The 27,457-nt window shown below is 40.5% G+C and overlaps 1 protein-coding gene across 1 annotated transcript in view; it reads left to right on the forward strand.

Annotated features, from left to right (window-relative positions):
* The window catches only part of LOC137090945 (leucine-rich repeat and fibronectin type-III domain-containing protein 2), a 481,236-nt gene that overhangs the window by 90,427 nt on the left and 363,352 nt on the right, over positions 1–27,457 (forward strand). The window contains exon 3 of the mRNA XM_067454960.1: positions 12,645–12,734. The gene's annotated coding sequence lies outside the window, so the exon portion shown is untranslated. The remainder of the gene's footprint in view (positions 1–12,644; positions 12,735–27,457) is intronic.

The following is a 27,457-nucleotide window of genomic DNA, read 5'->3' on the forward strand; positions in this document are numbered from 1 at the left end:
TCAACCCCCTAATCTGCATTTATGTGGGACTTGTGAGACAATATTAAATGAATAAACAAACAAATGGGTGATCCATCTTCTCCTGGGTCATGAATATGTAATTTAATCAAGTGCAGAATCCAGGTCATAGCATCCTCCTCTGTAGGTCTTGACACAATGGGTTAAAGGTCAGGAAGGCCACAGGAGAAGATGATTAATCTTAGCTTTATGTTCTCGATGCGTTGAAAGGATCTCAAACGAGCCTCATCTGCTGAGGTCAGCAGACAATGTTATTATAGTTCAGTACTGCTGAATGACTGACCTCTCACATTCTCAAGACGGCAGCTTGCGTTATATGATTGATTCTAATAAGCTTATTTCCTCACGCATGATTTAGCTCACCACGGTTAACTGGATATTTATACATTTTGGAATCTGTATAAATCACAGCTTTCCATTTTTCCCCTCGACTCTCCGATTTAGTTTGTTGCTGCTAGAAACACGATGCATTTTTTTGTCTGGAGAAAATAAGTCGTTTGAAGTGTCTCACGGACGAGACCACGGCCGAGATGTGGCAACAATTAGCAGCATATTGATATGACTTTCCTTCAAAAATTAATGGACCATGTAATTTAGACTGCATTGCTGTTTATGGAACACCGGCATGTTTTTGCCCTTGCAAAATTGCAGAAAAGTATTAACTCTCTATTTCAATAATGCATATTTATTCCAGTATCTTTCACAGGCAATCAATTATTCAACGCTCTTCTTTTCCTATTGCACACGTTTCTTACTAGTTGTGGCTGTTGTCATATCAGCACAAGTGAAAATATTGGTGCCTTGAAGCTTTGCAAATTTAAAAGCGCAACCACAACTACATGAGGAGACAGAATTGGGACGTGAATAATGATTTCTCCGAGGTGATATCAAGCAGGAGATGGCAGAGATCCTCCGGCGCCATTGTCTCATTGTTTCATTTGTTACAGTGCAGTGTGTCACCTGTTTTCTTCACTGGGTCCATCAAAACTTTTGCACTCGCAAACGTTAAACAAGTTAACTAGAGAGAAATAACCATCTTTATAATGATTCAGGAAAGCAAAATAAAAAAAATTAATGTTCGTGGTTTTAATGGTAAAAGACCATGCTACGGTTGAAAACTGTTAACTGGGTAACAGAAAGGTTACGTATTATATACGGTGAATAACTAATAGATCTAACCTTACCTTTAAATGTACAGTTTTTGGAAGTCGTTGTGTAATTTACAGTGAAAAAACGTGAATTGACATTCCCAGAATTCCCCTTTTGACATTTCACATTCTTAGTTTTTTCTAATCAGTTATGTACATTAGGGTTTTATGTTACATTTAATGTTGTTAAAATGATGTTTATTGCGTTTGTAAAGTTTTGTCCCCCTATAAGCTTTGATTCATCATGTGTATGTAAAACCTAAAACATTGCTATCATATTTTTTACAGTAAAGTTCTGGCAACCACAGCTGCCGTTTTTTGTTACTGTAAATATTACGGGGATTTTTTTTACAGTGAACATTTAAAAAATGTTTGCTTAGGAAATATACTACATTACAATCACTTCTCAAATGTGCGTATGTGTGATTTACAGAACGAACATTGCACAAAAAAAACACAGCTGAGTGGCTTCAGATATCTGCCTTGTAAACAGCATCTGATTAATATCATTAACATATTAAAAAGCACTGGCCAGTGTCCAAAAGCTTTACTCAGTCCATTGGCGTGGGTTTTTAGTAAAGTAACTACCAGTGGGTGTAACCGCAGTGACTTCGGCCGTCGGTGATGTCACGTGCATACCCTCTATACTGCCTAAATCCTGCCCAATACATACATTTAACAACTACCTTACTAAATATTAATAAGCAGTGAATAGGAAACTGAGGCAAAAGTCATAGTTAAAAGTTAGTTATTAGTGAGAATTTGACCCTAATCTAAAGTGTTACCTTGTGGCACTTTCAGAAAATGATCGCAGGTTATCTTTGGTTGCGAGACCGTCACAACGGCCGCCTTTGAACCTCTCTCACTGTGTGACAGGACCACCGTTTAGGAGCCACAACCACATAAACTGCCATGATTGGTCATCTTTTGGGCATTAGGTGTGTTTAAAGAGTTACTTCAGCGATTAGCATATGGCTTTGTATCAGTAGAAACCCTGGAGTATATTCAAATGATTGGAGTATACCCTGGAGTATATTCTAATGAAACCCTCTCATATCCCTGAGACGAGATTTATGCATTTTATTTCTGGAAAAATTCCTCCGATGATGATGCTAATTATTTGCCAATTTGCGTCATTGGAGTAATTTTTGGCCAGAGGCTAAAGACTACAATTTCACATTTTAAATACATCAATAGCCACGTTTATATGCACTTTTTTGTCATTCCGATTAAAATAATTCCGATTGAAAGATTTAGTGGCCTGTTTACATGAGACGTTATCTAAACCGATCAGGGGTTTACATGTGCTGACTTTCAGTAGCAATCATCATAGAGCAGTTTGTCTGCCGCATCAGAACGTGACGCTGTCCTCTCCAGCAGATATGTGTTCGCGGATGCCATAACAACTCTCAACGGCCACCAGGACTTTTACGGTTGTATAAAAGCTATTTATTTATTGTAAAGTGTAACAATCTCAGAAAAAAATAATTATTTTGTAAGACGCAGTTGAAATAAAAAGTGCCTGGGACAAACGCTCAAGATGAGGTAGCCAGGCTTTATCTGTGTCATTATGCCAACATTATCTTCATAACATATAGGCTAACTTAATAAAAAGTTTAACGTTACCCCTCAGAAAAATGAACTTTCCTCTCTTGTCAGCATTATAGCCTGTGAGAGCGTGGCGTGTGCTCTTCAGTAGTGAAGGCGCGCGCTGTGTATCAGGTCATATAAGGTAGCACACTGAAAAGTAATCGGGTCAGGTCGTTTACATGGTGACATTTTTCGTTTGATCGATTCATGAAAAGGTTTATCCCACCCCTCTCAAACCGATTACAATTTCATTCGGTTTGGGCATTTTTATTCCGATTGAGGTGTTTATATGGAGCATTTTTATTCGGATTTGGCTTTTAAACCGATTACAGTGCTCCATGTAAACGCACCTAATGACCCAGTTTAAATACGGATTGATCTTCCCAGCACTGAAGTACCCCTTTAGTTTTGTTTGGATCTGAACTCTGCAGGATGGTGACCCTCCAGGAGCAGGATTGGCCCATTGTTAGTTGGAGATATTGTCTGGTGGGTTGTACATGAGTTTGGACACATTATCTGATGGTGCTTATGTGATGAGAGTTCCCATCTGATTTGCGTTCCAAGCCCACACTGTTTTCAGTGTCTTCTGTCTCTAAATTGGCAAGAAAGGGCACACATAAAACCTTGAAAGAAACTTCTACCACCTTCTGTCCGTTTCTTTGTTCCAAATGTGCATTGGATTCATTGAGGATCTTCCTGATTAATCCTATTTCAGATTCTGACGAGTCTTGGAAAACAGATGTGGAAAGACAACTTGGAAAGCCATTATTTGAACAGGTGGCTAATATTTTGAGTCTTTGCTAACACTGCTATGGCTGGGTTTCACAGCATTTCTCCAGTCTCAATTTATTTTCCACTATGCGTGTCAGCCATAAACCCACTACAATATTAAGGCAAGGCTGCAATAGGTGGAAATAATATTATCTTTTGTCTCTGCTATCATTCTTTCTGGGTCTGTGTTTGTGTGATTATCTCCATCTAAGATATATTTTCCTCTTTGTCATGAGCAGCCTTTGCCTTTGCCCTTGCCATTATTTATTTTTTATAAAAAAAGAGGAAGTAGTAAACTAAACAAGTAAAACACTAGTTGGGAATTTACTAAGAATGAATTGTGCCCTCTGATAGGGTCAGTTAAATAAGCTGTCTGCATTGTTTTAGCACCGGAATTATGCTAGCCTCGTAATATGCCAAAAAATTGAATGCTGAACACAATTTCCAAAGTGCAGTTCCACTGCACTGCCTTTTGCAGGCTGGTTCTGAGTGCTTGAATATGGAGGCTATATCACGGTACTGTACTGGGACAGTACAGCGTCATTTAAAAGCCTATGCTCTTCTACTCTATCCTTGGGGTTATAAATGCTCTTCTATATCACAGTGGCGAGCGGTGACTTTTTTTAAAAACCGGGTATGGGTGGAGCGTTATGTCAAAAAGTGGTGCAGATACGTTAGATGGGTTTATAATAAGCGAGACACTTGCGTTCAATCTAGACTGAGTGTTATCTACAGTTGTTTACTCTCATGACACATTTCAAAACAGCTAAAATATGTTTGACTGTTATTGAAAGTAGCCTACATTTACCCGTTGATACCTTCATAATCAATCGTATAAAGCTGTATAATCAGCTGTGACGCGCAAAAGGGGTGTAAAAGTACAGGGCAGCACTGAGAACATCAATCTAAATCAGAGATGACAAGAAACACCATGGCAAGTGTCAATTTAAATGTGTTTATGTGGGCCCTATTTTAAGGATCTGAGCATGAAGCTCGTGGCGCAGGTGCACTTCGGGCATGTCCAAATCCACTTTTGCTAGTTTAACGACGGAAAAAAAGGTAGACGGTTGGCATGTTCCAAAAGGGCTGTACCTAGTCTCTTAACACTTGTGTGGTGTTCATATTTTTGTTACTCAGCCAGTGCTCGTGGGTCTGGGGGACCCGCTACATTTTAGGGGTTCTTATTCAACAAAATCAAAAATGTTATGTTAAAATACTCAACAGATGTTTACTTCATCCCAATTACAAGCAATATAAGTAGCATATATTGTTAATATCTTCTCTTTACCTTTGTTAGATCACATTTAAGAATTGCAACCTCGTGTGGGAACGGCAGTAGTAGAAACAAAACTCCCTCTTGTAGCTACTCTCTCACACTTACACACAATCTCTCTCATACGCACACACGCACGCACACGCACACACACACACACACACACACACACCCATAACACACACACACGCACACTTGGATATGTGGTGTATAGTTACTCTCCATAGGCATACTGGTTTTTCTAATGCACAAACTGTATAATCTACTGTGTGTGGTCATTGAAAATGTGTTCTGATATATATTCCTCACAGAAAATGAGCCAAGGCCAATGAGTCTCAGTTTGAAAAAAATAATTAATCATATAATTTTTCTTTCGATAAAAAAGGAAAACGGGTCCAACAGACCCGAACACCATACAAGGGTTAATGAGTCATGGGTGTGTTTTGGGTGAAATGTGCAATAAACCAAAATTTGGAATTTGCGAGCGGAAAGACTGAATGCTTCTCCAAAGAGGAATAATTTTATTTTTTTATATTTAAAAATGTTTGTGTACTGCTGTGCGTCCCTGTGTGTGTAACAAGACTGTACGCATGTTGTGCCGCCTATAGGCGCATATTACTCATAATAAATACACAAAAAATACTGCATATACTTTAGTGCAGGTTTTTTTTGGTCAATGGCGCAGTCGTTTCAGTTCCTCAATATAGCAACACGCTAACAATACTTCTGAACACACCTGGTTTTCAGACCAGCACACCCATGGGTGAACAGATGGAAATTTTCCTATGGAGAAAATGAAATACTATGAAAATAGTTTCTTTTTTTCACTTGATTTTGTCTAGTTCGTTTTTGATCAAATTCAATGGGATTTTCGTTGATCGAGGTCTAGCAGTAACAGCCCATTTTTCCTCTTGGGCGAGTGATTTGCAGACAGCTTTTCCTGCTCATGAAATCCCCCATATGCCAGCAGAACATTACCATTGTTTGGCAAATAAATAAATGATTGAGAGTCACGCATGTATTACTAACATTTTACCCTGTTAGCTTTAAGGTACACCTCAAACAAGGGAGTTTATAGTAATAACACTTTTAAATACTGTTCCGTCATTAATTAAAAAATATACAGGAACAAATTAGTAACACGCTATTAACACTCTACTAACTACTATTAACTAACAGGAAACTGATTAATGGATTAGTAAGTAATAGTGCTTATTTGAAGGTGGTACTTCACTATGATCTAATCAATAACTGCTATATTTTTCATTACTCCCAGATGACTATAAGAACTTCTATAGAGAGGTTCATAATTAACATCAATATTGCATAATATATAATGAATCCTAAAGTAAATGTCATGGTAACCCGCTAGTAATGACTGAAGTGTTACTACATCCCTCTAAAGGAATGACTAATTATTTGGATCAGTACTCTAAAGTGAAAAATATAATAACTCTTTAGTTATGTCTAAAGTCATTGTGAGCTTTTGAGGTTTTTGGATAGTAAATGCTTCTGATGGATTCAGTAACACTTGATTCATTAATATTGGGTTACCATGATCTTCACTTTAGAATACTGATTTAATAATTAGTAGTTCCTTGGGAAGAATGTAGTAACACGAGTCATTTCTACCTAAAACCTAAAAAGTAAAAAAAAAAAAAAAGTATTTTTATAGATTTTTTTCCGTCTGCTTTCTGTGGGAAGAAAAAGTACCTTTTGAGATGTCAGCCAAAAAGAATGAATAACTGCTGTGAATAACTGAAAGACATTCTATTCTCATTTCCATAGAAAAGACGCAACAAGCGCCTAAAGTGCTGTTTCTGTTTAGTGAATGCATTTTCACCAAAAAGAAATCGTTTTTGCCAGTCATTGACATAGAAATTAAGCATATGCACATGTTTAAAACTACACTGATGTGACAGTGACTCTGACATTTATGATAGAGATCCAGGATCCCAGGGTAGACGGTGTTTTTGCTTGACTGCTCTCATCTATCACTGCAGTCCAAAATGAGATTCTGTGAAATGGTGAACAAAGGAGCCCCTATCATTGCTATTCTAAAAAGGAGACTGACTCGCCTTCCTCATTTTTTCTGGGTTTTTTTTACACTTGGCTGCCTGAAACAGCATTTCTTCCAGAAAAGTGGCAAGTGTGGCACTGCGTGTTACGTTATTTGGAAGCATACTTAAAAAGAAATGGGACGTCAAAGTCACTTCTCTCCTTTGTGAGTGGAGCATTTATTTAAGGAGTCCCGTATGAAGTCTCTGTACTGAAAGGAGAGAAAAGTAATAAAAACTTTTATGCAAATGACATGCGGTCCAATAACACTTGTCATGCCGAGCACAAGGATGATGTGGGATATGATGTATTGGAGAAAAATCTTTTTTATCATTTTTTTTTTTTCTGTTGGCCTGAGCTAGTACAGACTGTCACTGTTATGAAAGAGTGTTTACCTCTACAAGAACAAAATGCTGAGCAGTGTTCTGCTGAGAAGTTTTGAAACAGTGAAACAAGCTCAGCAGGTGCAAAGGCAGTCATACCCCAACACCCACACCCCCCTAACACACACACACACCCACATACACATACGCACACATTGCCCCCCCCCCCCCCCTCCTTGTGGTTTTATCCCTTGGGTTGTTACTTGTAGTAATTTATAATTTTCAGACTGTGACAGCCCTCAAAAAAAGTCCTTCAAGGTTACTTGCATACTCTTTAAATTTCTCTGCGCAAGCATGCAGATGCCTTTAGAACTTTATTCGATTCAAAAGGGCCCTCAGTGGAATGATTGAGGAACCATGCCAAGCCAAGATGTTATATGCATGGTACTTCAAAAACACACAGCACCACACATGGAGCGGCATATGAACAACCCGCACTCACGAGCGCAAAAACTGAAGCCTGGTCAATTGCCTTAAGCTTTACATTTAAAATGCTTAAGGTCCCTCGGGGCGTCACTTTATGCACAAACTACTCTCAATCGCTTTCAGTTGTTTGCCTTATGCGTCAGATCAAGACACATTTAATTATTTGCATGCATTTTTAAATGTAGTAATGATTTTATAGATATTTTCTAACCCCCTTTGCTAGAACTACACTCGGGTTGGGTTCTTTTTTATACCCTAACTCTGGTTTGAGCCTGTGGGTCTTTTGTTGGGTTATTTTATCCATGGTTGGGTAGTTTTTGTGATACACAGCCATTGGGTTTGTGGCTGGGTCAATCTCACTGACTGCTGAAACAACACACCCCTATCCTGCCCGCCATCCCTCTGACGCAACAACCCAGCAGTGGCTTTACAACACTCCAGCTAATTTTCAGTCAGAATACTGAATTGGATTAATTTGGATGTTAAAATATGTGTCCCGTGCTGGCACAAGTAGTCAGAATGCACATAGGATAACTGAGCTAGGCAAACAAAGTGAAACATTTAGAATTAGTTCATTAAGCCCTCGTCTAGCATAATTTTGATATATTTGTACGTTTTCAGAGAGGAGTACCATTTAGTCCATAAAAACGATCTCATTCACGCTGACTGATAACTCCGATGCGAGCGCACAAAGACATGATCCTGATATACACACATACACAGAGTTACAGTATCTTAAAAATATCTGTCATGGCGAGTAGTCATGCAAACATCATCTGTAATGTGTTAACTGAATGCTTGGTTTTAACTGAAAACTGTTGTGGAAACACATCTGATGTGTAACATTATAAAACACAAGGCTGTCTGTCTCATTAATGTTAATTAAACAATTGTGGTATCATGAGAAAAAAAGTTGAATATATATTTTTCCTATAGATATTTGGTTTTGACTTGATGTGTGCCAAATTTGGTGTTTTTTCAAAAAAACCTTCACAAAAAAAAAAAAAAAAAAAAAAAGAAGCTGACTCTATTGACTTCAATCAGGCATAGCTCGTTCACTTTTGTTATTTCCATCAAGAGGTTCATTAATTTTTGGTCGATCATGTGCAAGAGTCCAGCACTCTGTAAAGTCTCCTCCAGCACATCCCAAAGACTTTCAATGAGTTTAAGGTCTGGACTCAGATGTGCCAATTCACCACCATTCTTTCACAATATGAGCTGATGAATCTTGACATTGTCATCCTGGAATATGGCCATGATGTGTCTTCCTACATGTTTGTTTACCCAGTGAAGCTGCGCTGTGAGGTTACACTTTTAGCTCACCGTGACCTCACATCGTGACCACATCATGTGTATCCAGGGAGCTCACAGTATGAGCACACAGTGAGTGCACTGTGACCTCGTATTGACCATATATTAGTGCACTGTGAGGTTACACTTTTAGCTCACCGTGACCTCACATCATGACCACATCTTGTGTATCCTGGGAGCTCATGGTGAGATGAGTGTGAGATCAAATTGTTGACTGGGTAAGAAATTAAAAGCTACTCACTCCATTAGTTCGGGTTAGAATAACTGTTGCCAAACATATAACATGCTAGAATCATAATAATCACTGCAATAATGATCCAATCATAGACTCTTAATCATTTGCCTATTTAAATCTAAACAGCAACAGTTGCAGCAACTCAGCCACAAAGTGGTAGGCCATGTAAAATCACAGAGTGGGGTCAGCGCATGCTGAGGGTCACAGTGCTCAGAAGTCGCCAACTTTCAATATCTAGAGACCTCCAAACTTTGTGTGGCCTTCAGATTAGCTCAAGAACAGCATAGAGAGCTTTATGGAATGGGCTTCCATGGCCGAGCAGCTCATCCAAGCCTTACATCATCAAATGCAATGCAAAGTGGGTGATGCAGTGGAGTAAAGCACGCCGCCACTGGACTCTAGAGCAGTGAGACGTGTCCTCTGGACTGACCAATCACGCTTGTCTGGTGATCCAATGGACGAGTCTGGGTTTGGTGGTTACCAGGAGAACGGTACTTGCCTGACTGCATTGTGCCAAGTGTAAAGGGGGATTATGGGGTGGGGTTGTTTTTCAGTTCATGTGCATGCAAAGGCAGAAGTCCTAAAACGTTTGGTAATATAGTGTATGTTGGAATGACAAAAGTTTACCCCTAGTGCATAATTTTTTGAAGATTCATTTTCCATGCCCTTCACACCAGTCTCTTGACACCAAAACAGTTCCTAAGTTCATCAATATAGCATCGCCTAGGGGTACCTTTTAGTGTCTTAATAGTGCTGCTATTTTGAAGGCTTTGACCATGCTGATATACATGGGATTATGGGTTAAAAAAGCCGCATTATTAACAAAAAATGTCTGAAGAACTAGGCATAAATGAACAGACTGAATACAAGATCCATACAGACTTGGTGACCTGCAGTTCTTTATTGTACTTGTTAAATGGCAAACTATGACAAGATAAAAACAAAACAAATGTTTCCTATTAGCAGGGATAAAGTTAGCAGGGGGCTAGATATAAGAACTGTGTGATATTATTTTTTTCTCCTTCATGTAACTGCTTTAGGTTCTCTGCTTGACTCTCATTGGGAATGAGTTAGCCTCTGGCTGTCATTTCTCTGTGCTTGTACTGTATCTTCTCAACACCCTGGCTGGCTCTGTGTTTGAGCGTCTCACATGAAGAGCTAAGGAGATTAAGACTGTGCTTTGAGGGCTTATAGCAGCATTAGAAGGTCTGAGCCATGTGAGGGAGTCACCCTTTAACACCAAAAGCATATCCCACCATTTGATCTCAAAAGAGGCAACAACTGACCCTATCTACTTCTCCTTGGTCAATCCATTCCGTCGTGTAATCACTCAACAGAACCGTGGGGGCAATTCTTGAATCGTAATCCCAAAAGACACTCAATAGAGTTAAAGAGCTCTGTGCCTGTGAGGTAACCTAAAATGTGTCTTATTTATTTGTTCATTTGACAAAGACAAAATCCCTGTACCTGATAAGCCTTTAAATCAAAAACAGAGATATACAGTTTAAATGAAGTGTGACTGTCAGCATTCTGAAATATGATTTTGTTGTGATTTTGAATGAACTGCAGCTCTGTCTGGTGTAATGACCTGGCTGAGGACCTTTGATAGAGTCCTTCGCTGTCCCAAACCTGTGACATAGCCTCAGGCGTAGCTTTTAGATTCAATCAAATGCTTGGCCTTCACAGATGTGAGCAGTGATTTGGATGCCTGTCACACCACAGCTCCTGAGCGAGGGCTCAAAAAACGTTTGCTGGGTCTGTCGTTCTAACCACAAACAAACCCCTTACACTCCCATAAAGTAAGATCTGTCACTTGACCTTCTTAACACATTTCAGATCATCCTTTTGAACTTGAGTGGAAACTTTTAGGTTTAGTCATTAGTTGTTGTGATTGTAGGGTACAACGGGGCTAAAGGCACAGCGGAGTAAAAGACACATTTGACATTATTCTCCTCTAAACCACTAAATGGCATATAATTTTACCGATGCTCTTTCCTAAATATCTGCGTTTCACATACATGTCCTTAAAGGTGAACTATGTAGTATTTTTGCAGTAAAATATCCAAAAACCACTAGGCCGGTGTTATATATTTTGTTCAGTTGAGTACCTACAATATCCCAGAAGTTTCCAACTATTTGTAAATTGTGAGAAAATTGCTATTTTAACTAAGGACAGGGACGTTTCAGCATTGCATTTGAGGGAGTCGCCTGTCAATTGCGTCATATCTGCGCTAGCCTCGGTTTCGGCTTTTATTTCGCAGGAACGCTTTACTCTTAGCAGTGTGAACAAGTGAACGCACGGAGTAAAGTCATGACATCATTTACAACACACTTAAATGTATCTAATATGATAAACAGAGCAGCATTACCTCAAAATCATAACCGGAAGAGCGGATCTGTGCAGGCGCCCAGCGAATGTGTCCCGTCCCGTCATAATAAAAGTCCCGGTATTCGCGAGACGGGTATTTGTTTAACAATCGCTCCAGCAGCTGTGCTCAGGTCCATAACACTCGTTCCTGCTCTGCTTTAGACTACAGTAACGTTAATAACCGCATGCATGAACGTGATTTCTGCCCGAGTCCTATTTTCCACTGGCTGTGATGAGAAGACCACATCTCCCAAGATGCTGCGCTCACATTTTGCGTCATCAAACTACGATTTGGTTTGAATAGGCGCCCTCCAGTGGACGAAAGCTGCATAGTGCACCTTTAAGACAATCTTTGCCATATACACAGGCTGCAATGTAAAGTCAAAGCCATCACATTAAAAAATGCTATTATATCCAGAGTGAGAATAACACAACGGCCTACAGGGGGATCAGAGAGTTTAGGCATAAACGCAACAAACACAACTTTCCCAAGGTAATAGATTGACAGGTAAACTTTGCGCTCCTATTACAGTGCTGTTGTTAAGTTATGGATATTTTCAGCAGACAGTTTGCTTCGCACATTCAGTTTAACAACATTAAAGAGGACAAATGTTATCATTCAACTGAACCGTGTATATGCATTTTAAAGGCATTATTTGATTCATCCATGCAATAAATGCACATCCCTGAATGAGCACTGTTATATAGCATTTTAATTCAACAGCTCAGGTAATGGTAATGGTATGATCCATTTCAGTGGTGACCAAAATTATTATTTAAAGTGCCCCATTATGGTTTCTGAATATACCCTTTCATGGTGTGTGTAATATAGCTGTTTGCAAATGTAAAACATTCTGCAAAGTTGTAAATAAAGTTGTCTCCGAAAAGAAAGAATCAACTCTGAACCGCCCTAACACATCGTTTTTTTGTTTGAATCTTACTGTGTGACAATTCTACATAACTAGAAATGCATAATGACTATGTTGTACATTGTCTGTCTGCGATCAACTTGACCAGCCCCCAAATACGCCATTTTACTGACGACCATTTTTTTCTCTTTTAGAGTTCAATGCTGGATTCGCGAAACACTTGCTCTTTAAAGATGGGTCAGTACCAGTTTACCTGGGCCATCTTTCTCGACCTGTCACAACCTGTAAGTATGTATTATTGTTGATGTGCATATTTTCTACTGGGTGTTCAAAATACGTAGTTTTGTGTTTTATATTGTGTACGTTTCTAGCTAACCGGCTAACTCACTGTCTTGCTGAAATACATCTGCTCATCTGTTGGCCACTATTACCTAAAACTGTGTCTATTAATGTAGATTGTCTGTCGTTCTTACTACTTTGAGTAAAGATAAAGGATGGAGCGAGATTTGTTTTGCAAACTTTAACACTAGAAGTCCCAGAGAGCAGCCATTTGGCTTTTCTACCTATAAAACCCGCAGGACAGCCGATGGGCTGGAAGGCTTTAGACTAATATCCTTAATCACCTGTGAACAGTTGCTTTTGTTATGTAAACAATGTGGGGCCATGCTGAGCCACTTCAGAGAAACTTGAATCTTAGGGAGCCATCTTAGGGAGAAATCAACACACATGTTTTTTTTTTTCCTTTGTTGCTGAGATTTATTGATAAAAATAGTACAATAAAATAAAGAAACCAATAAAGAAACCAACCATTTCATACAACACGATTTTACCATCCAGCTAGGTTCATCATTGATTACCCCTTCAAAGTCGGTCAGAAAGCTTGGAGTAATATTTGATGACCAGCTGTCCTTCAAAGACCACATCTCATAGACGGCTCGGTCATGCAGGTTTGCATTGCACAACATCAGGAAAATCAGACCGTTCCTTACGGAGCATGCAACACAGCTTCTTGTCCAAGCCCTGGTCATTTCTAGACTTGACTATTGCAATGCGCTTCTAGCTGGACTTCCATCTTGTGCAATCAAACCGCTGCAAATGATCCAGAATGCTGCGGCACGTCTTGTCTTCAATGAGCCCAAAAGGGCTCATGTCACACCTCTATTCATCTCTCTGCATTGGCTACCACTCGCTGTGGTAGCCAAAATTCAAAGCTCTGACTCTTGCTTATGGATCTTCCACAAGCTCAGCACCCGCATACTTCGACTCACTCCTACGAGTCTACACCCCCACCAGAAGCCTTCGCTCAGCTAATGAGCGGAGGCTTGTGGTACCATCACAGAGAGGCATGAAATCCCTCTCCAGGACTTTTTCTTTCATTGTTCCTGGTTGGTGGAATGATCTTCCGTCCTCCATCCACACGACAGAATCACTCGCTTCATTCAAAAGACAGGTAAAAACTCATCTCTTCCATGAGCACTTAATCTTACATAAAAAAATAAACAAAAAAAACCCTCCCCTCTATTTCTCTTTTCTTATTCCCTTCTCTGGTTTTTTCTACTCTGAGCGGTATACAAATTTTGGTATTTAGTGCACGTTTTGTGTTTTCTGCCTCTTCTTGACGGATCGCTTCCTGTACTCCTGAGTTGTAAGCCGCTTTGGATAAAAGCGTCTGCTAAATGCATAAATGTAAATGTAAACCATTTGCACACATATTTACAAATAATATTAAAAAGTGAGTGAGTACGTTCCAGCAATCACTCACAATCCTGGCACTGCCATGGTATCTCCCGTCTGCATTTACCACATGTGAATCTGTAGCAGTGAACACATCGCGCAGTGGCATGATTGTTCTTGCATTGGTGTTTGACCTGACACATGGCTCTTTTTCCAGGGCTAGGTGTGGAGGGTTGTGTCCGAAGCAATTGTTCTTTTCTTGCCTTCTTCGCACACATATGAGAGTTAGCCAACTCTCTTGCAAGCTCCACCAGGAAGTCCACCCATCTTTCCGCCCTTCCGGTGCATGCTTGATACAGCACATGTGCATTCAGTGCAGCCATGTCAATCATGTTATAGAACACGGCAACTGGTCTGCGCCGTGTCCCTGTGCGGACAGTGTACTCCCGCACAATCTGGTCCATCACATCCACGCGCACTTTGTGGTGTTGTAAAGGGTGAGAGTGTTTGGCTTCCTTTTGGTGGTATCATCAGTCTAAAACATGCTGTGCATGCTGCTAAGAATGTAGACAGTCTTCTTCTGTTTGGCGCATACGCCGTCAGCGTAAAATTAGAAACACATAAACATAGAACCACAAAAGACCTTCAAGATACCTGAGTGGTGAATTCATTGCGATCTGTGTGTCTAGCGGATTGAGGGGTTTCCAGGCAAATCTTGTTGACTGTGCCGAGGATGGTGGTTTTCCGGCTAAGAAGTTTATGCGCAAGTGACAGCGATGTGAAGAAATTGCCCATGGTAACATTTCTGCCCATGCCCATGTGAGACATGGTCAATCAAGTTCTCTGCTTATAGCAGCCCTCCCTCCCCCACACATACAAACAAGCCACCAGCAACCATTCACACACACACCCCCAACCCCCCTGCAGATTGCTCAGGTAATGACCATATTTACACATGAATTGATGCTAATGATAGCCAAAAGACTAGCCAGTTAGCATCCACTTGGCTAAAGGAGGGTTACAAATCTCTGGGACTTCTAGTGTTAATGTCCCATCAGTCAGTCATGTTAGTGCTGGGCTAACGTATGCGCTGTTATTGATACGGTTCCCGCACGTGCACCACAATAAGTGATAAATACACACATGGGTTTGTTGATGGACGTACTCTTGTTAATGCTGATGGTGAGGAATTACAGCTGCAACATCTCATAATGAACCTCAAACTGAGTTTTGATCACTGAGAAACGTCCTGCTCAAGTCATCCTTGCGATGGAGGTTCGGGTTGACTAGTTCTTTAAATGTTTCTTCATCGGACTTGCACTCAGGTTGATATCGAAAAATCGACGGCATGATTGCTGGCTTTGCAGTGTGTACAATCACTGAGCTTTGTAACGCCTCCAGACCTGAAGTTTATGGTAATGGGCGTTTGTTTCTGACATGCACTGTAAGCGTTAGACCAATCACAACAGACTGGGCCATCTGACCAATCAGAGTAGAGTAGCTCACGTAAAGGAGGGATTTAGAGAAACTGATTCATCCATCAGGTGTTGTTGGACAGTCTAAAAATTAGCAGCCTTTAAAATAGCATAATAGAGGCCCTTTAAAATCAGTCAGAGCTAGAAATGAATCATCATTGTTGCAGGTAAAGCTTCATATTATGGGTAGACTACTTTCTTTAACCCCCCTTAACAAAAATAAAAATATTGTTTTAATGTCCTCCAGCAAGGATCAAGCCATCCTAAGAGGGGTCAGAACCAACCCTCATAATTTAGGATTTATGAGCGGGATTCAAACCCAAACCCAGCAATCCTGGCATGGGCGGTGTACGCGCTAACAAGGGCACTGTAGACTGCAGCCTCTAGTGCACATCTTAAGGTCAGGGGAGCGATGTTTACCTGCACAGCTCTCACTAGCTGGAGTAAATGAAACTCACCCCCCCAAACCTCACTCGCATCCGGTCACGGCACCAATGTAACCCCTCCGAATATATATATACTCGCTCCACTCCGAGCCGGTTTCGAGCCTCCAGCATGGGAGTCAGGCATGCTAAAAAGAAGGCTAAAGATACTAGTGTCAGTTGTTAGCGCACCTCTTGAGGTCATGGGATGTGAGGTTTACTCATACAGCTCTCACTAGCTGGCCTCTGTTATACTGGCGTACCTGTTACAAGTGTGAGTCAATTGCTTGAGTTCAAGAATCTTTGTTGAGAAATTCTAAGATATTAGAATATGTGACATAATTAATTGCTCTCAAAATAAAAAAAAAATAAGAGGCTTTGGGATATGGATGAAAGCTCTCATGATGGTTTCTACACATTTCTTACCTAAAGGCCCCTATTATCCAATGACCAGCTTATCAGTTCTTCAGTACAGGGAGGAAAAACAATTTGGGAGTCTTAACATTCATTAGTGTCCTTGTGCACTTAGGGGAATATCTCCTGCATTTTAAGCGTTTCTCACAATAGACGCTGCTGCCCAAGGTTTTTAAAATTAAAAAAAGGGAAAGTAATTTTGTTATGCAGATCCATATTCAATATTCTCTGTAATAGCAGAGGATTAGCGAAACAGGGTTTGCATCTATTACCTTGGAGATCCAAGCAGCTGACTTGACCTCTAAGGCTCAGCAGCATTAATCAGCAGTTCTCAGGTCAGTCAGAGTGTAAAATGGCATTGGCAACATATTTAGCCCTCCAAGGGCTGCCTTGAGATTAATTAAGACACTTTAGTTAGTGCTGAACTTTTCTTACATTGGTCCCTTGACATAGAACATCGGGGATTAGAGGTTCCCCATAATCAAACTGATGAAGCCACTAGGATGAGGGACAAAACGCCTCCAATATACATCAAAAACAATAAGTCCAGTTGCTTTGACTGCACTGACACTATCACTAACTCAATAGAGTTGGATGATGACGCTAATGTCTTCTGTCGATCTGCTTTATTGCTGAATTGCATTTTATAATTGATGCAACATCAACACTACACTGTAAAAAAATGTGGTTGGTTTTTGTTGGTTTAACTTAAAAAGGTAAGTAACCTCATTGCCTTAAAATTTTGAGTTTATTGAAATTAAAGTTTAATAAATAGAAACTCAAAATATTCTTGTATCTGAACGTGATAAATCATGAAAATAGCACTATTTGGCATGTTTCACTGCGTCATCAGAAATAAAACACACACAATTAACCAATATGCTTACAAAATCTTATTATAATATTTTAATAAAGGTTGTCGAATCTCAAAAAATGTTCATTGTATTAACTCAACATTTTTATTTCAATGAACTCAACATTTTAAGGCAACCAGGTAACTTTTTTTCTAAATAATTTTTTACAGTGTATTGAATTGAATCGACATTGAACTGACATGAGCTGAAAAATGTTTTACAGCATAATATCAGGTAACGCTTCATTTCGATGGTCCACTTTAGACATTCTAAAATAAGTAACTTTGCAACTCTCGACTAACTCTCATTGCAGTTTTGCTAGACTGTCTGCTTAATAAAAAACAGCACTTTATTTTGATGCTCCCCAGCAGGCATTCTACTGACTAGAAGCAACTTTGCAACTACAGGTCAACTTAAAGCAGCACTAGGTAACTTTTCAACCTTCGTAATATGTTTTCAAGACTCTTGTGATGATGCATCGACTTACAATAGGTTGAATGACACGTCTGCCAAAGCTTGATGGGGTCTGTATCGTTTTTAATCATAATTTTAAACTTCGAGTTTCGGGTAGTAACCTGAGAACAAAAAGAACTACAAAATTCAACTGCTTTACGGCATATACGTCACTTACACCAACACCCACACTTCCTTACATTCGGACGTGCGAGCCCAACTTTGTTCGTCGGATAATATAGTCATGTCTGAAGCAGCACAGACAAATAAGAAAGAAAAGGTTTTGTTGGAGGAAAGCAATAAGAGGAAACGAAAAAGTGATGGGATTAAAGGCAGGACGAGGATCAACATGTGACCAGCGTTTGCTCGTCGGCGTGAGCTGAAGGAGGCGTGCCCGACCGATGCTGTCCTGCTTGTTATGGTGATTACCTACCACTCAAACATTGAATTGAAGTATCATATAGATTCTGTAAAACGGAGCTTGTAAACGTGAGCATCGCGATTATTTGGCATTTGAAAAAAATAAAACCCATGAAATTATATTCATATGACATGCTGAAACATATGCCACTGACTTTACCTGGGATGAAGACATTTCACACGCCACGCCAGAAGAACACCTGCATGTAAACTCCTCCTGCAGTGTTCAGGGGAACTGTTAGTGCTGCACCAACCCGCTTTTATGAAGTTATTTGGCCCGCCCCACACCACTGTATATATTTTTACAACCCGGCCCGCACCCGCGACCATTAAACAGACATACGGGGTCCGCGGGTTATGACACGACCCGCGCATTACTAGTTCAGGGCTATCAGGGTTGTCATATCAACAAATGCACGCGCGATGGCATCCCCTGTTGTAGGATGACAGAGCTTACGACAGTAGTTGATGACATTATTGTTTCCCAACTGTAGAGGGACCCCGAGAGCAAAAGTGCTGCTTTAATCTACTAACAGTCTACTTAAGCCTAGTTCACACTGCCCGATTTTTGCCCCGATTTTGAGTCGCCGACAGGTTTTGCGAAATCGCCGACAAATGCCCGAGATCACAGGCAAATCGGTGCTCGTGCACGCGAGTGACAATCACGCAGTATGAATGATCAAAGACGCGATCAGAGAGAATCGCCGACGAGTTGCCGACGCCGGTGAGATATTTGGCATGCTAAATATCTGGACCTGTCAGCGATTCAAACTCCTGCTGTGTGAACTGCGTTCTGACTGAAAATTACATCGGCGATGACCGATAGCCAATGAAAGAGTGAGATACAGGGGAGCAGGAGGTTCAGGGAGGAGTTATAGAGCAGAATTTCAGTATTTTAATAGATATATTTACAATTCTATCAAACAGAAACAAAGCACAAACATTTGCACATCCAGCCACAGCAGCAGCACATTACAAAGTTATTTATTTACCTCAAACTGTCTTTGCAGAACACAATCCTGGCTCCCTCTGTCTCTCCAACAATGTCTTCCGCCATAATCTTTTTTCTTTTTCTCCACAAATCAGCGCACATACAATTTGAAGCAAACTTTGTGCAGTTTATCCTTTTTAATAACAATTCCAAGTCTCGCCCGAGAACTCCGGTCTGCCGCACGTGTGATCTCGCGTTGTTTGCTCGTCACATCGCACGTGTGTTTGGGAAACGTAGTTTGCGCACCGGAGAGAGAGAGAGTTGTCGGCGATTCTTCCTCTTGTTCAGTCATGCAGTGTGAACTCCTCTGTCAGTGACTGAATGATACCCCAGATAGTCATGCAGTGTGAAAAGAGCAGTGACCCGACGAGTTTGAAAATCGTGCAGTCTGAACTAGGCTTAATACTCTGAAATTTAGTTGAAATAAAGCTGCAAAGTTGCTTATCCCTGTACATTTATTTTGCTGCAATCAACTTGAATGTTTTAGTCATTCAACCTAAATTACTTTAAACTGAATTATAAATGAGTTGAATCTTCTATAACATAAAACGTTGAACATTTCTTATCTTATTGTGATGAGTTAATGCAATGTTAATCATGTGCTACTGTTGAAATTCTGTGCCTTTCATTGAATGAGAAATGCAGGGTTTTTGTTGGCTTCATTACATTTTTCTCCCTTGTCTTTTGAAAGTGATCTAGAAAACCTTGTAAAACTTTGAAGCAGTCTTTTGTCACTTATTATCATTTTCTATATACAACCATAGCTCCATTTTCAGCAAAAAATAAATCTATATCCTCCAGATACCTTTATCCTTGTATGCCTGTCTTACTTTTTCATGCATCAAAAAATACATAAGACCCCATAGGAATAAATGACCCTGTACAAAGCGATGTCTGTTTAGATTTGGTGCAATACCTCTGATGTCCCTATTGTGATCGAAGCCATATGGGCCTTGGGGACAGCAAGGGAAGAAATTAAGGGAGGATGGCAGCGGTTTTGTGCAGGTTTTGAGCATTCCTTACATCCTGATCCGAGCCATGAGCTATTCATTAGTGCAATGACTCTTTACTGACTGTCTTTGGCTTGGTTCAGACAGAATGCTGTCATGTGCTGTAACTGGATTACTGAAGAAGCAAGCCATCCAAGACGCAAAGTGAAAGTGGGCAGACTGTGCCATCTCCATGGCAACTGTGTGGTCTAATAGGGGCGGCTGAGAACGGTTGGAAAGGAGTGAGAAAAAAACCCAATGCTCTGAAGAAAAACAACTTTCCATGTGGCAGCAGGACTGCATGCAGTTGATGAAAAATGAGTGTTCAGTTAATAAATGCATATGCTGAGATCAGATGAGTAGGTGAATGCATCTTTTCAGAGTGAATCCATATTTTACATGGAGGATGCATATTCTAAACATTAATATAGATGAAAAATATCTAATAGCTTGATAATGGAGTAGTTGCTACTTTCAGTGGCATCCAGTTGGCACAAATGATCTATGTAAAAGCTTGAACTAAATCTCATCAGGATTGTTTTGTCTGCACACACTGTGCAGTCTTTAGGTTTTGACTGAAGCTCTTGAAAGAAGTGTTGATTCAAGGCTTCAGCACTTCAGTTAATCAATGGTCTTTTCACTTTCAGTAGAATTTATCTGAAAAATATTTAGCTCATACAATGAACAATAAAATAACCGTTGCAATTCACGTTGCTGTTCAAAACCTGTAAAACTTTCATTTATCTTCAGAACACAAATGAAGATATTTTTTTGATAAAATCCGAGTCATTTATGTCTCTCAGTGGACAGCTACACATCTGACACTTTGATGCTTCAAATGGTTCATAAATATTTTTTCTTAAAGAGCCACGATCGCTTTATATGATAAACATATGCAGGCTTTCATTCAGATATAAACGTTGATTAGCAAAAATAAATTCAACCGATCTGGCTTGACGCTTGAGAACAAACTCGTTGCTGGAGCTCAAACGTGCTGCGTAACACGAGAAAGAACCTCATTGGTTCTCGCTGGAGCTCAAACGTGCTGCGTAACACGAGAATGAACCTCATTGGTTCTCGCTGGAGCTCAAACGTGCTGCGTAACACGAGAAAGAACCTCATTGGTTCTCGCTGAAGCTCAAACGTGCTGCGTAACACGAGAATGAACCTCATTGGTTCTCGCTGGAGCTCAAACGTGCTGCGTAACACGAGAATGAACCTCATTGGTTCTCGCTGGAGCTCAAACGTGCTGCGTAACACGAGAATGAACCTCATTGGTTCTTGCTGAAGCTCAAACGTGCTGCGTAACACGAGAATGAACCTCATTGGCTCTTGCTGGAGCTCAAACGGGCTGCATAACACGAGAATGAACCTCATTGGTTCTTGCTGGAGCTCAAACGTGCTGCGTAACACGAGAATGAACCTCATTGGCTCTTGCTGGAGCTCAAACGTGCTGCGTAACACGAGACTGAACCTCATTGGTTCTTGCTGGAGCTCAAACGTGCTGCGTAACACGAGAATGAACCTCATTGGCTCTTGCTGGAGCTCAAACGGGCTGCATAACACGAGAATGAACCTCATTGGTTCTTGCTGGAGCTCAAACGTGCTGCGTAACACGAGAATGAACCTCATTGGTTCTTGCTGAAGCTCAAACGTGCTGCGTAACACGAGAATGAACCTCATTGGCTCTTGCTGGAGCTCAAACGGGCTGCATAACACGAGAATGAACCTCATTGGTTCTTGCTGGAGCTCAAACGTGCTGCGTAACACGAGAATGAACCTCATTGGCTCTTGCTGGAGCTCAAACGTGCTGCGTAACACGAGACTGAACCTCATTGGTTCTTGCTGGAGCTCAAACGTGCTGCGTAACAGGAGGATGAACCTCATTGGTTCTTGCTGGAGCTCAAACGTGCTGCGTAACACGAGAATGAACCTCATTGGTTCTTGCTGGAGCTCAAACGTGCTGCGTAACACGAGAATGAACCTCATTGGTTCTTGCTGGAGCTCAAACGTGCTGCATAACACGAGAATGAACCTCATTGGTTCTTGCTGGAGCTCAAACATGCTGAGAATGAACCTCATTGGTTCTTGCTGGAGCTCAAACATGCTGAGAATGAACCTCATTGGTTCTTGCTGGAGCTCAAACATGCTGAGAATGAACCTCATTGGTTCTCGCACTGCAAGCGAACATGCTTGAGCTTCCGTTTACCACAACTGATGTGTTTATGAACAAAAATAAAACACTTTTTTTTTTTTCAATCTGTCAAAATGTTTTAAAACAATAAACTACATAAAAAGTCATTGGCTATAACATCTTGATGTTGCAGTTGTCATTTACATCGTTATCTCAGATAATAACTTTTCGTCTGCAGTTTTTATTATTTTTAAATAATGTTGAAGTTACATAATTTCCGTAATTTTGTCTACACATGAGCACCTTCAACTTAACTTTAACTCTACTGTCTGTGATGTCAAACTCTACTGTCTAATCACTGTACGGCTCTCGTGGATCTCTTGCCAGACTGAATTTCTGATAGATTCCATTTTAAAGAGAGAGTGACTGAGAGACACACCACGTTCTCCAAATGGTTGGTACGTTAGATAACCATCTGCACCATCCCTGTAAAGTAGGGTTAACAGTCCTTTCATCTTTAAATGTCATGCTGTTCCTCTTAGTCAGTGGAAATATTCCTGGATACTAAGCTCAGGTAAAGTTTAAGACAGCTGTGCTGATGCCCTTGGAGGCCACATATATGTTAATGTGATGATCATTCATTTACCACAGAGGCATTCAAATGTACAGTACTGCATAGTATATGGCCATCATAAAAGAGAATTGATTATATTGGAACCACGGCTTGATGTTATATGTAAAAACTGACTCCCATCCAACCGGCCACAACAACAAGGAAAGAAGTGAATCTTGAAGTCAAGTCAACTTTATTTATATAGCGCTTTTACAATGATGATCGTTTTAAAGCAGCTTCACAGTTTTAAACAGGAAAATATTGCAATAAAATTAGATTTGGCTGTACAGCCGCTCTGGAGAAAGCGGTGATGTTATCAGCTTATTTTAATTTATCATATAGTGACAATGTGGGCAGATCAGTAATATAGTTGATAAAGTTAATTTAGTAATTCATTTTATTTGGATATTTAGTTGAAAACTTTACCTTTTACAAAGCAAAATAGATCTTCAAAAAAAACCTGTCAAGAAAATGTTTAACTCCAAGTAAAAAAAAAAAAAATCATCTGCTTCAAGGATTGTGCTTTCAGTAATGCTCTTCTGTAGACTGGATAAACCCAGCCTGATCTGCCGGTGATTTGAAACTCAGTCTTGATACCCGTACATTCATTTCTACTGCTGCTGTTACACTTATACGGGAACCAATCACAGACTGGCTTATCCACCGGGCGCGCTATTGGTAGGTTTAACACGATGACGGATAGAGAAGTGATGGGTCGTTGCCTGTTGATCACGCCTCTTGTGGTCTGATTGGTTGAAGGACTGTCCAATTGCGTATGGAGTCATTTGAATAATGCTCGTTGATCACACCTCTTGTGCAGTAGAATATACAGAGCAGACTCCCCAGACCAATGTTCAATTTTAAATTGAGAATTGGTCTCTTCTGCAGACCTTATTTGTAACGAGTGGTTATTTGAGTTACTGTTGCCTTTCAGCTCAAACCAGTCTGGCCAATCTCCTCTGATCTCTGGCATCAACAAGGCATTTTCACCCACAGAACTGCCGCTGGATATTTTCTCTTTTTCGGACCGTTCTCTGTAAACTCTAGAAATGGCTTTGTCTGAAAATCCCAGTAGACCAGCCCGAATGGCACCAACAACCATGCCCCATTCAAGGTCACTTGAATCACCTTTCTGTCTCATTTTGATTCTCAGTTTGAACTTCAGCAGATCATCCTGACAGAAGTTAAACAGGTGTAACTAATAAAGTGGCCGGTGAGCCAGAGGGAGCCCTCACCTGAATTTCCTGTGTTGCCATTTCCTGTTTACCATGTACTGTATATAAGCCATATTTCTTGTTGTGAAGTTTCACTGCATTGCCAAGTCTTTCTTCCATTGTTCAGACTTTCTGCTATGATGTTTGCGCTTGGATTCTTGACTTTCATATTTGGAGATTAGATTATCATTTGGATTTGTTTGCCTTTGGTCCGATTTGTTTGTGTTTCAACCAAAGACTGTGACTTGACTACAATTAATGATTTTTATTTGAATTACTTACTCAGATCCTTTCATAAAACCCTGTGAATGGAGTCCTCTCTGCCTAACTCTTCATTACACTATCACACAACAAACACACTCATACACATTGGCTTTATTTACACTTGAGGTCTTGATGCTTGGTTCTCAATGTTTTTTTGTTTGTTTGTTTTTTACGTTCAGCTTACATCTTCTTAAAAATGACATATAACCGATATCTGCAGTTACACTATACATATGGCGAAACAACCCAAGGTAGACATACTGACACAGAAATGCTTTGGCCAAAAGGGAAAATAAAGGCACAATTTGCAATGGATGCAGACAAAATGGTAATACAAGCTTTTGCTTTCCACACAATCTTTAAAGGTCAGCAAAACATTGGGTGCATGGTAGTCTCGCATAGCCAGACCTTCAGACTGACGGCAGATGGTTTGGACTCTGTCGCAGCTTTCATTGACTAAGGTCCTTCCAGAGGCCGTCTGACTGGCATGTTACTCAACCAATCACAGTTCGTTTTGTTCTGAGTCATGCTTAGGGGCGTGAAAAGTCAATGTCCCTACAATAACTGACCGCCATGTATCTATGACTGATTCTTTCAAGAATGTTATGCAAGTTTACTGTAACAATGGAGCCGTGAACTTCACATACTTTTGTGTTTAGTTGATTCTGGATGTTGCTCATGGTCATGGTTATAAACATGATGGCGTTCTTCTACAAAGACCCTTTCACACTGCGATTCTGGCAAATACACGGATAATGCGACCCGGCATTTGTTCCCGGGCCGCTAGATTTGGTCCATTCACACTGCCAGCGAAATACCGTAATATGTGCGCTTTCACACACAACCTGTAACGGTCCCGGGTCGAGTTGACACGTGACATCCTGATGTGACGTATAATGGCGAGCGATCTCAGCTTCAGCGCGGATGGTAAGGAGCTCCGTGGTCTCGACTTGTGTCCAGTTTGCGCACATTTCTGCTTGTTTAATTTGAGTTTCTTTTGTATACGAACACTCTCTGCGTTTAAAACACTGACTAGCTCTTCTGGCACTGCAGGGTTGTATTATTGAAAAAACAAGCTCTAGGAGTCGCACGAACAAAAGTTTTGGCTTTTGTTCACACAGCGCTCGTCCCGGGTTGAATAGCGCAATATTACTAGGTCCCCGACCCGGGTCGAATTCGGTAATCAATCCCGGGACTTGGTTGCTTTCACACAGAAGGTGACCCGGCAATGTTCCGGGAATACTGCGGGTCCGACGTGCAGTGTGTAAGGGGCTCAAGTGAGTTTGCGGTCACGCCGTTTGTTTCCAGGTGGAACGTTAAAGAACGTGACACGCATCTTTTGGACACCCTGTAGAATTCAACCAATCAGATGACGACTTTGAAACTCGTGAGGTGTTTCCAGATAAGTGTGCCAAATGCATCGGTCTGAGGCTGAGACTAGGTGCATGGAGCCTTCGTCCTCCATTACACCACTGGAAAGAGTCACGTGATCACGGATGGTGTCTAGCTGAGTTGACCTTATTCGTTTTTTCAATGATGTATGACTTGTGTTGACGGGAACATCCGCATACAATTTATATCTGATTTATTGCCACATATGAATGAGGCTTAAAACTGTTCTGAGAATATCGGAATCCATGTTCTTACACTCCTGCTTACACGTTCTTGGGTCACATCCGATCTGTGCCACATGAGAGGAAAAAAAATCAGAATTGGGTTACTTGAACCATGTAATGTAAATGCGGCCTTGGCTGCTCTCTGTATCATTCTTCAGACTGAGTAGCTTCAATGAAGAACAAAATAGTTCATACAGTAATGAGCTGACTTAAGTCCATTAGTAATCAGTGATCGCACTGCAGTAAAACACAGCTTCTTCAGGATGACATCACAGAACAAATGAACAAATGTTATGCAACAATTCTATAAACAAAATTTTGCATATAATTGAGGATTATGATGATTACACTCAGTTGGTACTTATAATCTTTCATTTTCAAACTGAGCTGGCAGAATGAGAAATGGTCCTCTCTTAATTACATCCACAATGCAGTGCAGTTCTCAGCTTGACAGCAGATCATTTATCCCCATTCAACAATATTCTGCTTCATAAATACTGAGCAAATCTTTTCATATGCCAAAACATCATTGTTTCATACCCAAACTAGAATATAGATGGATGGGTGATTTAAATAATCATTCGCTGACTAATATATTCTAACCTATTGCTGCCTCATTTTTATATGATTGGTCATATTTTAAAATATGAAAATGTAGCTGAATAATTTAAGAGTGAATGTGTTTGAACAAGAAGAACGACCTGAAAAGACTCAACATTGCATGCAAATGTGCTCCCAACACTTTAACCTCTCTACATCCAGGTCCAATCCCACCACACACAATTCTTCGTGCTTGATAAACTGTGGGATATTGTCTGTGAGCGAATGCTCTGCTAATGGCTGTCTGGATGAGGTTATTGCTACAGCAGATCTTTACTTTAAGCATTAGCATCTCGGACACTTGGGTGCTTATCGCATGGGAGCACAATGCAACAATCGATTGAATGCAGAATGTGAACATAAAGGTGCTCCACTCAGCTTTATCCTTGAATATTTCCTCTCTGGACCTGAAATTGCTTTAGCGCAGTGTATTTCGGCATTTGCATTCTATAGGAACTAAACAGTGGCTACTTTGCTTAGTTCCTTTGGGTAAAAGTGTTAGGGACACACTCAGGGGAATATAGTCAGCAGCTGCCGAGCATGAGAGTTACATTTTATAGCTGAGAGATTGCCATTTCATAGCTCAGGAGACTTAATAGAGTCAGTTATCGTGTTAAGTGTGAACTTTGACTGAGATGTTTTTCCTAAGACGTACAGTAGAAACAAATGTGTATAAAATAGGTATAATCCTACATTTATGTTCATAGCTCATTTACTTTGGTAACCATCTTGCAAAATCATACTATCGGCCAGTCATAACAACATGGCACCCGCCTAGCAACAAACCGGAACACTGTAGCAACCACATAGCAACACTGTAGCACTGACCCAGAATACCCTCTCAACCGTCCAAAACAACCTATGCATAGCAATA

This window comes from Pseudorasbora parva, chromosome 10 (assembly GCF_024679245.1).
Source record: "Pseudorasbora parva isolate DD20220531a chromosome 10, ASM2467924v1, whole genome shotgun sequence".
In the NCBI taxonomy this organism is placed as follows: Eukaryota; Metazoa; Chordata; class Actinopteri; order Cypriniformes; family Gobionidae; genus Pseudorasbora; species Pseudorasbora parva.